Source organism: Amphibalanus amphitrite, unplaced genomic scaffold, assembly GCF_019059575.1.
Source record: "Amphibalanus amphitrite isolate SeventyFive unplaced genomic scaffold, NRLGWU_Aamphi_draft 000495F_arrow, whole genome shotgun sequence".
NCBI classification, from domain to species: domain Eukaryota; kingdom Metazoa; phylum Arthropoda; class Thecostraca; order Balanomorpha; family Balanidae; genus Amphibalanus; species Amphibalanus amphitrite.
The window spans coordinates 97,403-111,357 of record NW_024881989.1 but is presented as its reverse complement, the minus strand read 5'-3'; the positions used below and the strand labels follow the sequence as shown (position 1 = coordinate 111,357).

General features: G+C 47.5%; 1 protein-coding gene across 1 annotated transcript in view; it reads left to right on the top strand.

Annotated features, from left to right (window-relative positions):
- Positions 1–3,785: 3,785 nt before the first annotated feature.
- The window catches only part of LOC122392651, a 43,561-nt gene continuing 33,391 nt past the window's right edge, over positions 3,786–13,955 (top strand). The window contains exon 1 of the mRNA XM_043387743.1: positions 3,786–3,899. The gene's annotated coding sequence lies outside the window, so the exon portion shown is untranslated. The remainder of the gene's footprint in view (positions 3,900–13,955) is intronic.

Below are 13,955 nucleotides of genomic sequence, written 5' to 3'. Positions count from 1 at the left end.
TGCCCCAACATCAGTGCCCGTCTTACCCTCCCCGGTGGGGTAAGACGGGTTTTTGCAGGGTCTTGCTAAAAACACTCTCAATTGAAAAGTATTGGATTTAGACCTTAGGTGTCAAAGGGGCACTGAAAGAAAAATGCCTGAAGATGGTTGTGCTAAATTGGTGAAGCAATCGAAGAAAAGACTTCAGAGGTACAGACCCGCAAAACTAACATGCCCGTCATACCCCACTTTCCCCTAGAGCTTAGCGGTAAAGACCAAAAAGATTCTTTGCTAAGAGACGAATCCAACGATACCCAGTTTTACCTTCTCAGGTCAGTCATTGACCTTCCAGGTCAGGTCAAACTAAAAAATGTTGCTGTTTTGGGTCACCGTTGGATATCAAGTGCGCTGCTTATCATATACCGATGACGATGCCGTTTTCTGGTGCCAGGCCAGCTAGAACCTCTTTGTCACACTACCCGACCAGATTTTTGCTGCTGAGGTCATTTCAGGTCAAGCTAGGTCAAGGTCAATTATATGTGTTTGTATGTCTGTGTGTGTCTGTGTGTATACTGATGTGTGCACCGATTGTTTATGTGTCCACGGTCCATATTACATGAAATCATGATCTGAGAAGCTTTTACCAAAAATGCAGTCAAAAAAATTCACAAAAAGTAAATTCAGCTTGCCTAAAACGCAATTATCTTAGATGACCTAGGTTGACCTTGACCCTGACCTTGACACCTGTACATCGTCGAACAACATGTTCCATGATAGGTGGGAGGTAAGACTGGCAAAAAAGGCCAAAATCAAGGTGTCAAAAGCTCACAAGGCCCATAGCAAACGCAAGATGTTGAGAATTGGCCATTTGGGTCATGACATGACCTGACAAACAAGGTCATATCTCCGAAACCAAAAATCACAGAAACTTGAAATTTTCAGTGGACATCAAGAAAGGATAGAGGAGCAGCTATACGAAAAATCAGCCTTCTAGCTCTAAAATGTCGAGTGCAGAGCAGAAACACTACCTGGGGGGGGGTGGCAACCACCCCCCCCCCCATGTGCGGGCGAGGGTTAAAAGCTTATGTGAATCCCGAAATCGAAAAGCCTATGCTGTGAATCTGCGCATAAGCCAGTGCCCGCTGGGGCCCATGCATTTTCAAGCCGACGATGGCGAGGGGGTCTAAACGAGGACCTAACTCGTCCCCTGGACTATATAGTTACAAGCCGTCAGCAATGTTGTGAAGGTCGCAAGGTTACGCTAGTTTGATTATTTTTGGTCCAGCAGAGCCCAGAGGTCAGGTGACCAGACACTTTTCCGAGGTCAAAGACAAATTGCCCTTATTTTGGTTCGCGGTCAACGGATAAGCCTCCATAGAGCAAAACCGTAAAATGAAACGCTTTGTGCGGGAGCCGCTTTCTGAAATATTTTTCAGGCATAATATTTGTAAAAGCTTTTCATAGCCACCCAACATCATGCCGCTAAACCACCCATCCCCGTTGATCGGTAGTTGGAAATTAAACAAATGAGCGCCAGTTGCGAAAAGCGACTGAAAGCTGCTACTATACCTATAACAGTAATGGTACAAAAATAATCCTGCGATCTCGGTAAGATAATGCCTGCTAGAAACATCGCAAGCTTCGTCCGTTACTTCAATGTTTGATTAACCGTCCGTGAGGCAAATCCATCCTAAATCTATTATCGACCAAGGAAAAGCATTCGACAGCATGAGAAGACAAAGTGAAATCAGCTTCTGCCAGATCCCAAGATATGCAGTGCAAATCACAAGATCCCAATGTTAATGTTCAAATCCCAAGATCTTGGGACAAATCCCAAGGAATGGCATCGCTGCTTCATATAAAAGAGGCATAAGGAATTGTTCGTGATTTGTGTTCAAACAGCCAAAAACGCTGCTGACGGTGGAACAAAAAAGCAGGCGTAAGCAAATGGATTTGGAGATTTGACAAATACGTCATATTTTGTGCAGCACCTTTGCAGAGTGGCATGTACAATTGAACATGAAGTATGACAAGGCTGCTGATTTTACTCTTTTTAGTTTCAGAATCAGCATCCTTTTTAGTGACGTCACATAATTGAAAAGGAGAACAACAACAATGTAATTTCAATATTTCGAATTATATTCAGGTTTGTGAATACATATTTTTGCATGATAAACAAATAAGGTTTGTATTGGCATCGTTTTTAACGTTTTCTACCTTAAATTGCCAAAACTTGGCCAAAACAAACTGATCGGAAAATAATTTATTTTTAATACATGGATGACGCACTTGTTACAATAAGCTTGGAATGCCACATGCAAACCAGGGCACTAAAGAGTCATGCAAACTGTTGGTCACATGTGGGCGCCGCGAGTGTCAGGCTTTGCTGTTGAGGGCCAGCTGAGCTATTTGTGAGCACAACCATGCGATTATCCAACCCTTAGTTTTATCGGGGTTACATGAGCACAGTAAATACGTATTTAGCCGCTAATTCGAATTAGGAACGCATTACCGACTCATGTAGCCACCTGCTAGTACGAATCGGCGATCCGATCCGCGGTTACATGAGCAAAGCAAATACGTATCACGATCGGATTCACCGCTAATGCGAATCAGGAGCGTACTACCGACTCATGTATCCACCTGCTAATACGAATCGGCGGTCCAAACAAAATCCGCTGAGAAAGAGGCTTAGAAGCGAATAGGACCAAGATACGTATTACAGGAACTATTTCTTTCCAAAAAGAAACATTAAAATGCAAAATAATAGGTATTTTTTTCATTTGCTTCTTTTGAAATAATAATTAAAAAAATATGTCGGTATTTTGTCAATAAATATAGTGAAAACCAAAAAGAAAATATCAAAGTACTTTCAGTTGAAACATTTTTCTGACAGCACTACAGACGAATCAAGAGAGGCAATTGCCCAATGAGTCAAAGCAAGACAACTTTATGTTCAACTTTTTTTGTTAAGTTAATTGAGAATGTTTTGAGCAGATTAAATGCAAAAAAGACATAAGATGATAAATTTTTAATTTAGTCACCTCTATTGCTACGGAAGTGCGCCACATTTGTATGCTATTCCGTTTGTAATGCGCATCGGGCCGAGAGCCAAACTAGATCCGTTTAACGTCACTGATACGAATTTGCTCATGTAGTCGGTGCACTGAATGCGTTCTTGGGGAGCTGATGCGAATTAGCGATAGTGCGTATTTGGAACGGATCGCTCATGTAACCGAAACGTCCGAGGCACACCATTCGGGCCGTATTTCACAAGAACTATTCTTTGCTGACTGGAAGCGTCAAAATGCAAAATACTAAGCATTTTTTTTTATTGGCTGCCTCGTAGAAAATAACAAAAAAATGTTGGTATTTTGGTTTAGTCTTTGCATGTGAAATAAAATGAATGAAATATTTTGATAGATAATTTTTTCTTACCACCCTGCTGTCGCTGCATGGCGAATCAGTGCCCACTGACTTAAAACAAGAAAACTTTGTTTTCATTTTTTGATTTCATGTTAATTTTAAATGTTTTTAAGCCTATCAAATGATATAATTATTTAAAATTTAGCTCAGTCGTCCCGGTAAATGCCGCAACTGCGCCATGACTGTACGCTAATCCTATTCCGTTTGTGATGCGAATTACCGGCCGTCGAGGAGTCAGCCCGGGTGAGCCAAACAAGATCCGTTTGACGTAGATAAAACGAATTAGTCTCATGTAACCGGTGCCGTAGATCCGTTTGTGGGGAGCTGATGCGCATTAGCGTAGTGCGTATTTGGAACGGATCGCTCATGTAACCCCGGTATTTGAGAAGATTTTTTACCTTGTGCTTGAAGTGACAAAGCCATTATTATCAACAAATAAAGCTAGTTAACTTTCTTAGTTGTAGTGACAAGATAATCAAGTTAGGTACATACAGGTAAGCTCACAACCCTGTCCGAAATTTACCAGAATTAGCAAGTTAGTGCGAATATTAAAGCAATAACTTCAGGTTATTGTAAGAGAAGCTTACATAAAGGTTTGGTTGCAGGATTTGGGGGCGAGAGGACATGAGCCAGCGAATCAGACCGTGCTGGAAATGAGGCCGCTTTCTGATCCCCACAGTGTTTAAGGTATCTTGTCCCAAACCAGTATGATGTGGGTACTGAATAGACTGTGTCTAAACCTAACCCACTACATAAACCTAAACCTAAACCTAAACCTCTGGGCAGTGGGCGGGTTAATCCCGTCCAGCGTTTAGCTTTTCAGAACACACTCAGAGTCGCGGTTTTGCCATTTTCGCCTAAAAAAATGGCAAAATTTCAAACGTCTCTAACATCTTCATTTTTAAACGAATCAAGACAACAAAAAAGGTTATACGTGATTCTACGGTATCGGTAACCCTGGCGTCACCGGTAGCGTTTTCGTTCAAGGTTAAAGGAAATAGTTCACTTTCCTGAAATTAGTATTTTGCTATGGATTTATGTTTTTTTATGCTCAAAATGATCAGAAACTAAAACAAAACGTTTTTGTAAAAAGGATTCTTTTCTATATTTTAGTATAAGAAGAACTATATTCTATATAAAATAATGTTTGACGCGGAAGCTTATTACGCGTTGACCAATCATATTGCGTAGGACAAACCCATCGGCTGTAAGCAGCATTCTGATTGGCTGACGATGACGTGACTGCATTCCTCAGCAAGGCACGCATTCCTCTGCAAGGCACTCTTTTCGGAACGAAAAATGGAATATCTTCGTCTAGGGTGATCGTTGGGCCGTAAAAGCTTCTCATTTGTGCTAGTCTCAGCGCAAGCAACAAAACTGCTATTCCAGTTCCAAACCCCATGTTAAAAGTGAACTATTTCCTTTAAGGTTTCCTGCATTAGGCAGTATTGGGCCACCGTGCCAAGCCGTAGCATGCTGTGACGTCACTGGGTAAGAGAACGTACCACGCTATCAGTATCAACTGAGACTCAGATAGACTCAGAACGACTCAGGCAGACTCAAACTGACTTAGACCGACTCAACCGACTCAAATAGATTCTGATCGACTCAGATCGACTCAGAACGACCCAAACTGACTCAGACCGACTCAATCGACTCAAATCGATTCCAATCGACTCAGAACGACTCAACCGACTCTAATAATAGATTCCTATCGATTCCGATCGACTCAGACAGACTCAGAACAACTCAGGCAGACTCAAACCGACTCAGGCAGACTCAAACTGACTCGACCGACTCAAACTGACTCAGACCCACTCAAACTGACTCAGACCGACTCAAACTGACTCAGACCGCTTAAACCGACTCAAATCGATTCCGATCGACTCAGACCGATTCAGAACGACTCAGGCAGACTCAAACGGACTCAAAACGATTCCGAGCGACTCAGGCAGACTCAGAATGACTCAGGCAGACTCAGACAGACTCAGAACGACTTAGGCAGACTCAAACCGACTCAGGCAGGCTCAAACTGACTCGACCGACTCAGAACGACTCAAACTACTCAGACCGACTCAAACCGACTCAGACCGACTCAAACCGACTCAGATTGACTCAACCGACTCAAATTGATTCCGATCGACTCAGACCGACTCAGAACGACTCAGGTGGACTCAAACCGAATCAAATCGATTCCGAGCGACTCAGGCAGACTCCGAATGACTCAGGCAGACTCAGACAGACTCAGAACGACTCAGACAGACTCAAACCGACTCAAGCAGACTCAAACTGACTCGTCCGACTCAGAACGACTCAAACTGACTCAGACCGACTCAACCGACAAAACTCGATTCCGAGCGACTCAGACAGACTCAGAACGACTCAGGCAGACTCGGGCCGATTCAGATAGACTCAGGCAGACTCAAACCGACTCAGGCAGACTCAGATCGATTCCGAGCGACTCAGAAAGACTCAGAACGACTCAGAACGACTCAGACAGACTCAGGCGGATTCAAACCGACTCAACCGACTCAAATCGAGTCAGTTTGAGTCTGCCTGAGTCGGTTTGAGTTTGCCGGAGTCGTTCTGAGTCTGTCTGCGTCGATCGGAATCGATTTGAGACGGTTGAGTCGGTCTGAGTCAGTTTGAGTCGTTCTGAGTCGGTCTGAGTCGATCGGAATCGATTTGAGTCGGTTGAGTCGGTCTGAGTCAGTTTGAGTCTGCCTGAGTCGTTCTGAGTCTGTCGGAGTCGATCGGAATCGATTTGAGTCGATTGAGTCGGTCTGAGTCTGTTTGAGTCGTTCTGAGTCGGTCTGAGTCGATCGGAATCTATTTGAGTCGGTTGAGTCGGTCTGAGTCAGTTTGGGTCGGTCTGAGTCGATCGGAATCTATTTGAGTCGGTTGAGTCGGTCTGAGTCAGTTTGAGTCTGCCTGAGTCGTTCTGAGTCTATCTGAGTCTCAGTCGATACTGATAGCATGGTACAGGTCTCGCGGGTTTTAGCGGTAGGTCGCTCGGCGAGCGGGAGGGCAACCGGTTCCGCCTCTGTATCGGTGACCATTTGCTCCGCCCAGTTACTCGCGAGTGCGTACTACGACACATAGTAAAGTGGGGAGGGAAGGGTCAGAGTGGCAGCCTGCGTAGAGGCTAGAACCGGTTTCTATCGTCTGGGCCGGCGACACGGCATGCGGTCAGGGGACGGGGAAAGGTCAGAGGTCACTCACAATGTGCAGTACCGCGTTCCGTCCTCTCTGCGTGCTGACCAGCCCACGACCTCGGCCGTTGGCCAATCGGCATTGGACGGTCAAGGCCACCCGTAGCCAGCGGGCGGAGTGAGCCGGCAGCGTGCCGATCCATAGGTAGTCGTTCAAAGTTTTAGCTGCTTACCATTGAGGCCGGGAGACGACTGTAATGCTATTTCTTGGGAACAGTTCTGTCATTTAACCCGCGCCCCGTCGGGGTCTACCAAGCATAGGTCCCATTGGGGGGGGGGGGAGGGAGAATTATTTTGCCCCCCCCCCCCAAGATTTCGAGAACCACGAAAAATAGCGACAAGCAGCAAGCGGTGTTGGATTGCCCCAACGAGGAAATACTTTTTGGCTTGAAATGGGTATCGATTCGATGCAGCTCGTCACGGGAAGGCTAATAGTGGTCTTTGTTTTGCGCTACGTGGTCTAGAATTGCTAAAAATTGAGTTAAAATTGACGTAATCAATTTTGAACTGTTTTTTTCGCTAAAACTTGGTCAATAAAGGAGATATTGATCTACAATTTGTTATGTAGATCGAAGAAAGCAGGGACTAATATATATATATATATTCCATTTTTAATTCGAAGAACTTTTGTTTTTGTTTTTGCTATTTTATACCAGACCAATTTTTTATTTGGGGGTCAAAATCTCAAAAGTTTGAAAATTCCATATTGCAGTTTTGTAGCGCCGTCTTTCCTTTACACGACTAGGTAGAGAGCTTTTGAAATTCCTTGTTAACTGTAGCTTTTATGAGAGCGTTTCAAGATTTCATGTTTTTTTTTTGCTCATTTTTGCTCGAACATGACCTCAGTTTGACCTCAATAACTCCTGACCTAAGGTAACCTAAGACTTGAGATTTTATGTGAAGGTGTCAAATTGATTACCAGCAAGCTACTGAAAATTTGGCGGGGCTGCGCGTCGCCGTTTTCTTGCTATTCAGGAAAATACACAGGGGCGCTATATTGCCCACCCCCGAACGGGGTGAGGGTTTACCGTGACCTGCTGAGGTTGGAGGTCGTTTCACAACAAAGTTTTCTTTTCTGCTGCACTACATTTCCAAAACGTGAAAGCTTCGCTGCTATCCGCCACTATTTACGCGAGTTATTCAGGAAAAAACGAGGAAGGGGCTCATTTTATCACCCCTAATAAGAGGGTTTCCAAAGTAAGCGGAAACATCGAAAATTAACATTTCCTGTAGGTATGTTTCTCAATTTAGCCTTTGCCCTGCTGGGGGGGGGGGGGCAATTTGCCCCCCCCCCTTTGGTTTTTCCTGAATAGCAAGAAAACGGAGGCGCGCGGCGCCGCCAAATTACCTTTCGGGGCATCAATTTGACACCTTCACACCAAATTTCAAGTCTTAGGTCACATTAGGTCAGGAGTTATTGAGGTCAAACTGAGGTCATGTTCCAGCAAAAATGAGCAAAAAACATGAAATCTTTAAACGCTCACAAAAGCTACAATTACCAAGCAATTTCAAAGTTCTTTACACGGTCATGTAGACAAAAAATAGCGCTACAAAACTGCTATCTTAGATTTTCAAAATTCTGGGATTTTAAAAGAAAAAAATCCTTTTTTCCGAATTTCAAAAAACGGAATATATGTGATAGTCCCTGCGCTTTTCTATATACATACCAAATTTTAGATTGATTCTTCCTTTTTTTTGGGCCAAGTTATAGCGAAAAAACTGTTCAAAATTGATGACGTCATATTTTAAACTCAATTTTTAGCAGTTCTAGATCACGTAGCGCAAAACAAAAATTACCATTGAACTCCTCGTGACGAGCTGCATCGAATCGATACCCATTTAATGCAAAAATATCAACTTTAAAATTTGACCTAATTTGACCTGACCTTGACCTGACCTTCACCGGAACATAATCTTAACTGACCCCAAAGGCTGCCTGACATACATAATCGTATTTGGCATATAAAATGGACCATAAAACATGCATCACATGATATTTTCATATTGTGACCCTCACTGACCTGACCTCTGTGACCTGACCTGGTATCAGTGACTTCAAGTAGCAAAATATGTGTTTGACGAACATTTCCCCATCGATGATTTTCAATGAAATGCATTTTACCTCGATTTTACAACGCATTTCTTGAAATGCCTGTAGGTAAACGGTGAAAATTCGACATTTGACGTGACCTGTGACGTCATCGGTTTGACCTAGGTCAACGAAATCGGGTCACAAGGTAGTTCCCTGATGGGGCTATCCAACACCGTTTGCCGCTTGTCGCTATGTTGCGTGGTTTTCGAGATCTTAGGGGGGATTCCCCCCCCCCCAGCAAGGCGCGTTGCTCCGTAGACCCCAGCGGGGCGCGGGGGTAATATGGTGGGTTCTTTCGTACTGTTAATAAATGCTTATAAGGTAAACAATGTTGTAAGTTGACCATGGCACGACATTTCCATTCTATTTTATCCCGTTCGTTCTAGCCCCTCTCGCCTGCCGCCCCCCCCCCCCACACACACACCACCACCACTACACCAAACCGGCTGAGTTGGCTGAGGCGAGCGCCTCCCCTCCCTTCATGCCAAACAGAGCCTGGCTATCGTGACCTCTGGCCTCAGCGCCCGAAGGCTCGCCCGCTGTCCAAGGACGCCCTGCGCGGCGGGCCGCAGTGATAGCCCCTGCCGGGTCCCGCCTCTATCCACCGTTCACCACGCGCTCGATTCATTCATGCCTCTGTGTTTCAGCGTCCTACTCGTCGGGTGGCGCCACTGTAGTCATAGGCGACTGCAGGGAAGCCGCGGTCAGAATGCCCTAAACGGCGAATTTTGAGGTTTTCTTTTAATTTCTCCGAAACTAGCCGGCATACGATCAAACCCTTTTCCACGATCATGAAAGGGAGTTATACGAATAAATCGGCCACATCTTCAAGCCTACAAAGCTGAAGACGAAAAAGATATGGCCGGAAAGGCGAAACCTACGCTTAAAACCCGCGAGACCTGTACAGTGTGTCTAAAAAGAATGTGCCGTCGCCACTACGTGGCGCTGGTGTCGCGAGCCGGTAGTTGGCTGAATCCGCACCAGACCACACATTCCCAAGCGCTAGGTGACAGCTGCGCAGCGGCCGGTAGTAGCGTAAGCCCGAACCTTTGTGACACGACCCGGGGGGGGGGGGGAGGGAGGGGAGCGGGCGTAGGGAGGGGTGTAGGGAGGGGTGCTCCAGCAAGCTGGCAGTTGTCGCGGCCAAAGGTCAAGGGGTCACACACCAAGCGAACGGACGCTGATGTGGGTTCGTGGGGATCATGAACTTGTGTGTGGTAGGTGCGTCTTGCGATGCACGGGTGATACGCCAGGTCTAAGCCAAAGGATTCAGGGGAGAGCTGAAGAAAAACACCTGGTCAACTACGGCGAATAATGGTGCTGAAAAATGGAAAGTATGGGTCAATGCAAGCCTTCATGACTATAAACAACTTTCTGAGGACGCAAAGGCCAGCATTGAATAACGATATCCGGATCGAAATTAGCAATGATTTATAATTAAATGCCGAACTAATAGCGCTGCAAAACCCTCCTAGTAAATTGTCAAGTCGGATTCATACCGACTTGAATTAAACTATCCCAAATTAAATTGTATATAAGATCTCTATGCTTTGACCAGCTTCGTGACCTGACGGGCTGTGACCTGACCTTGACCGAGGTTAACACCTTTACTTGATCTCACCCGAAGAAAAAATTGGGCACTTAAGATCCGCCTTGTTGAGAGCTTTCGATTGCCGTTTTCCCCGTCTTTATACGACCATCTGTTCGGAAGTTAGGCGGGGGGGGGGTCAGAATCTTCCCCCCCCCCCAGCAGGGCGCCAATGGCTGAAAAGCCCAGCGTGGTGCTGCAGCTGGGCAAAGCTTATTTAGGACCAGCCAAACCAGCCTAGGCTGGAGTTACTGTATGCATATAGATTGAAGAAAAATGTTTCGTAGAATCGATTGATTTCAAAGTCGTGTATTCAGAGGCCCCAAATAAACTTGGTGTGACTATCAACTTTGCATCTCGAATGGGCCGAGCGGCGAAAATAACCACGGCTCTGAGGGGTCCTGAAAGGCTAAGACGGGGCTAACCCACCCGGAGAATAAAACGCCGGGACCAGAAACTAGAAAGCGGCCTCATTTCCAGCACTGGAGCCGGAAGAGAAATCCGTATTACTGACGGCGGACAAGTCTGGCATAACGGAATATGGATGGACTCTGCCAAAATTTTGATAAAAAATCAAAATTTTGGCACAGTCAGCCCGTTATGCGGACAGTATTGGTGTTTTGATACCGTATTGGTGTTTTGCCAGCCGCGAAAATACCTATAAGCAGGGCTGCGGAGTCGATGGATTTTCGGGGACTCCGACTCCGACTCCGACTCCGGCTTTCAAAAACCAGCTCCGACTCCGACTCCGACTCCGGGCAGAATTGTCGACTTCGACCGACTCCAACTCCCGACTCCGACTCCGCAGTCCTAGCAGGACTGCGGAGTCGACAGATTTTCGGTGACTCCGACTCCGACTCCGGCTCGGGTTTCTAAAATCGACTCCGACTCCGACTCCGGTCACAACTGTCGACTCCGACCGACTCCGACTCCGACTCCGCAGCCCTGCCTATAAGGAAGGGGGGTTGCTTTGGACCTCCCTTGCTGTTTGGCCCTTCATCGAGCTAGAGCTTTGCAGAAAAAAAACGAGCGTGATGCCCGCGACGAGAGGAAGCCAATGATACCCCATTAAAGGTCCTAGGTCATTGGTTGACCTTCCAGGTCAGGTCAACCCAGTCTGCAAAGTATGGCAATTTCGACGTGATCTCGTCGGTGTGGACTAGGTCGGCTGGTGAAGTGCGGTGCGGAATTGGCTTAGTGACGGGCATGACAGACAGACCCGACGAGATAGATGAGGAAAAAAGCATTATTGGAGCCTTGATGAAATCACGTAGGTAATTCAGTGTGCTCTCGGGTCAAAATGAGTGTGAGGTTGTCGGAACGGACTGCCGGTGCTGGTGGTCCCATCAATCACGTGTGACGTGGCTCGCCCGCAAGTTCGCACTCTTTGCACTGTTACCTACAACACGAAACTCACCGCTCGGTTTTGCGAGGCGGCGGCGGTAGAGTGAGAGGGATGGGCACGGCCGATGAGATCTCATCTCCTCGAGCTTAAGATTCATACGGCCAATGGGAGCCGGGGGCTAGAAAATCACCGCTCCGCCGCTTCAAGCAGTCAAACGCGAACAAGTTATCGGGTACTTTCGACCAGCCTGGCTGTGTTGAAAGAAGCTGAGTTTGTTGCATTCTGCACTCTGCAGCGTTCGTCAACTAGATGCGCTCGGCTCATGTGAAAACTTGGCGTTGTCGCTCGGTGGTAGGTAGAGCGAGATGCGCATGGTTGATGGCAGGCCTTCAGGACCATCGCTTTGCCGCGGCTAAGTAGTCAAATCCGCTGTGAATGGCTTGCCTGTTTTGTTTTTTTTTTATAAATTTAGTCCGAACCTTTTGATAGGAAGGATCCGCAAGGACAGAGCCACCGCTAAGCGGAGCTTGTTGCGGTGACCCTGCCCTTTACCCTCGGATCGCGCAATTCCAGTTCTATGGCATAATTTAGAGTCCAAAGTTTAACGTGCGCACATAGCCGCGCACGGCCGGTCCCCTCACTGACTTCGCCTGGCTACGGCCTGCCACCAACCGCAACCATACCTGTCAGGAGGCCTATAAATGTCGAGCGCCCGTCGCGCTTCGAACCCGGACTGTTATAACCGAGAAGGCGTGCTCTCACCACGCGGAGTCCAGCGCTCTACCAAGTACCAACTGAGCTACGGGACCGGCTATTATATTTGTTGTTCGATACAGCTAATGAGCTAACGAGAAATGCCGAAAATGCATGCCATATGCATGCCATGAGCCCACTTTTTGCCGTTCATATTTCCATTTTTTGTAACTGGGGCCTTGGCAAGGTGTCAAGCCGTTGAGCCAAATGGCTGTTAACACCATTAGGGTAACCATGGTACATTGCACAATAATCACCGTGGATGAATCGCCAGCGGCAGCTACCGCATAGGGTTCTTGTATTGGCGTGACATGCCTTTTATTGTAGTTCTGCATTGCGTATTTCTCGTTTCGTTTCCACACTACTGAGACGGCAGGATTGTGGCTCATCAATAATTGAGGTCAGTGTGGCTTTCAACTGGTCACTTGTGCGGGCTTGGTGCGGATTTTTTTTTTTTTTTGTACTCTCAGCCAGCTTCGGTGCGGATCTTCCGGCTCTGTTCGAAGGATTGGTGCGGACTTTGAACGTGGGCTGGTGCGCTTCGTCGACCTGCGACTGCTGCGAGCCATACTTTGCTGATGGTTTTGCCGCGATCTTCCATAGCCTGTCCATTACGGGGATCATCGTCCAGGCCACGTTCCCACTTCTCAAGTGTCTTGTGAACCCTCCCGAGGTTACCAGGTACCGGAACCATCAGCACGGACAAGGACAAAGCAGAGGCGTTCGCTCGCGAGTACGTGCGTGTTTCGCCAAGTCCGCGTCCCGCAGCTGGACCGGATTCGCTCGCCACAAGATGACCCGACAAACGTTGCGCTCTTGTCAGGAGTGTGAGGGCCATCGCAGCTCACACAGCCTGTTCCCTCTTCTACATGGAAGACCTGGTGAGTGAGATCAGCAGACTACAGCTGAAGGAGTCGCCCGGCCCCGACCAACTGTCCAGCGAGATGATTCGTCACCTCGGCCCGGTCGCCCGCGGTGAACTGCTGACAATCACCAACGAGTCCTGGACAACCGGTCAGGTTCCACGACAGTGGCGGGCCGCCACCGTTGTGCCCACCCCGAAGTCCGGAAAAGACAGAAGGCTCGTCGCCAGCTTCAGACCTATCGCCCTCACTTCCCACGTAGGAAAACTGGTGGTGCGCCTCATCAAGGCACGCCTCGTGTTCCCGGCAGAGTCCCGCGGCTTGATCCCCCCGGAGCAAGTCGACTTCAGAAGGGGCCGGTCGGTGGGAGACAGCATCGGGAGACTCATCCAAGAAGTACACGATGGCTGGCATCTCCCCAAGGCGAGGAAGAAGGACCCACCCGAGGGCACGACGGCACAGAAGTTCTTGCTAACGGCTTTTGACTTCGCCAGGGCCTACGACGTGGTGGACCACCGCCTGTTTCGTGTCCGGTTTCTCGAACTGGGGCCTTCCCCTCTGCATGGTGCGATGGCTATGGCAGTGGCTGCAAGACAGAAGAGTCCGTGTGGAGGTAAACGGAGTGAAGAGCTCAGCAGAGAGCGTGTGTTCCGGGCAGGATTGCCTCAAGGTAGCGGCCTAGCCCCGCCCTTTGTTT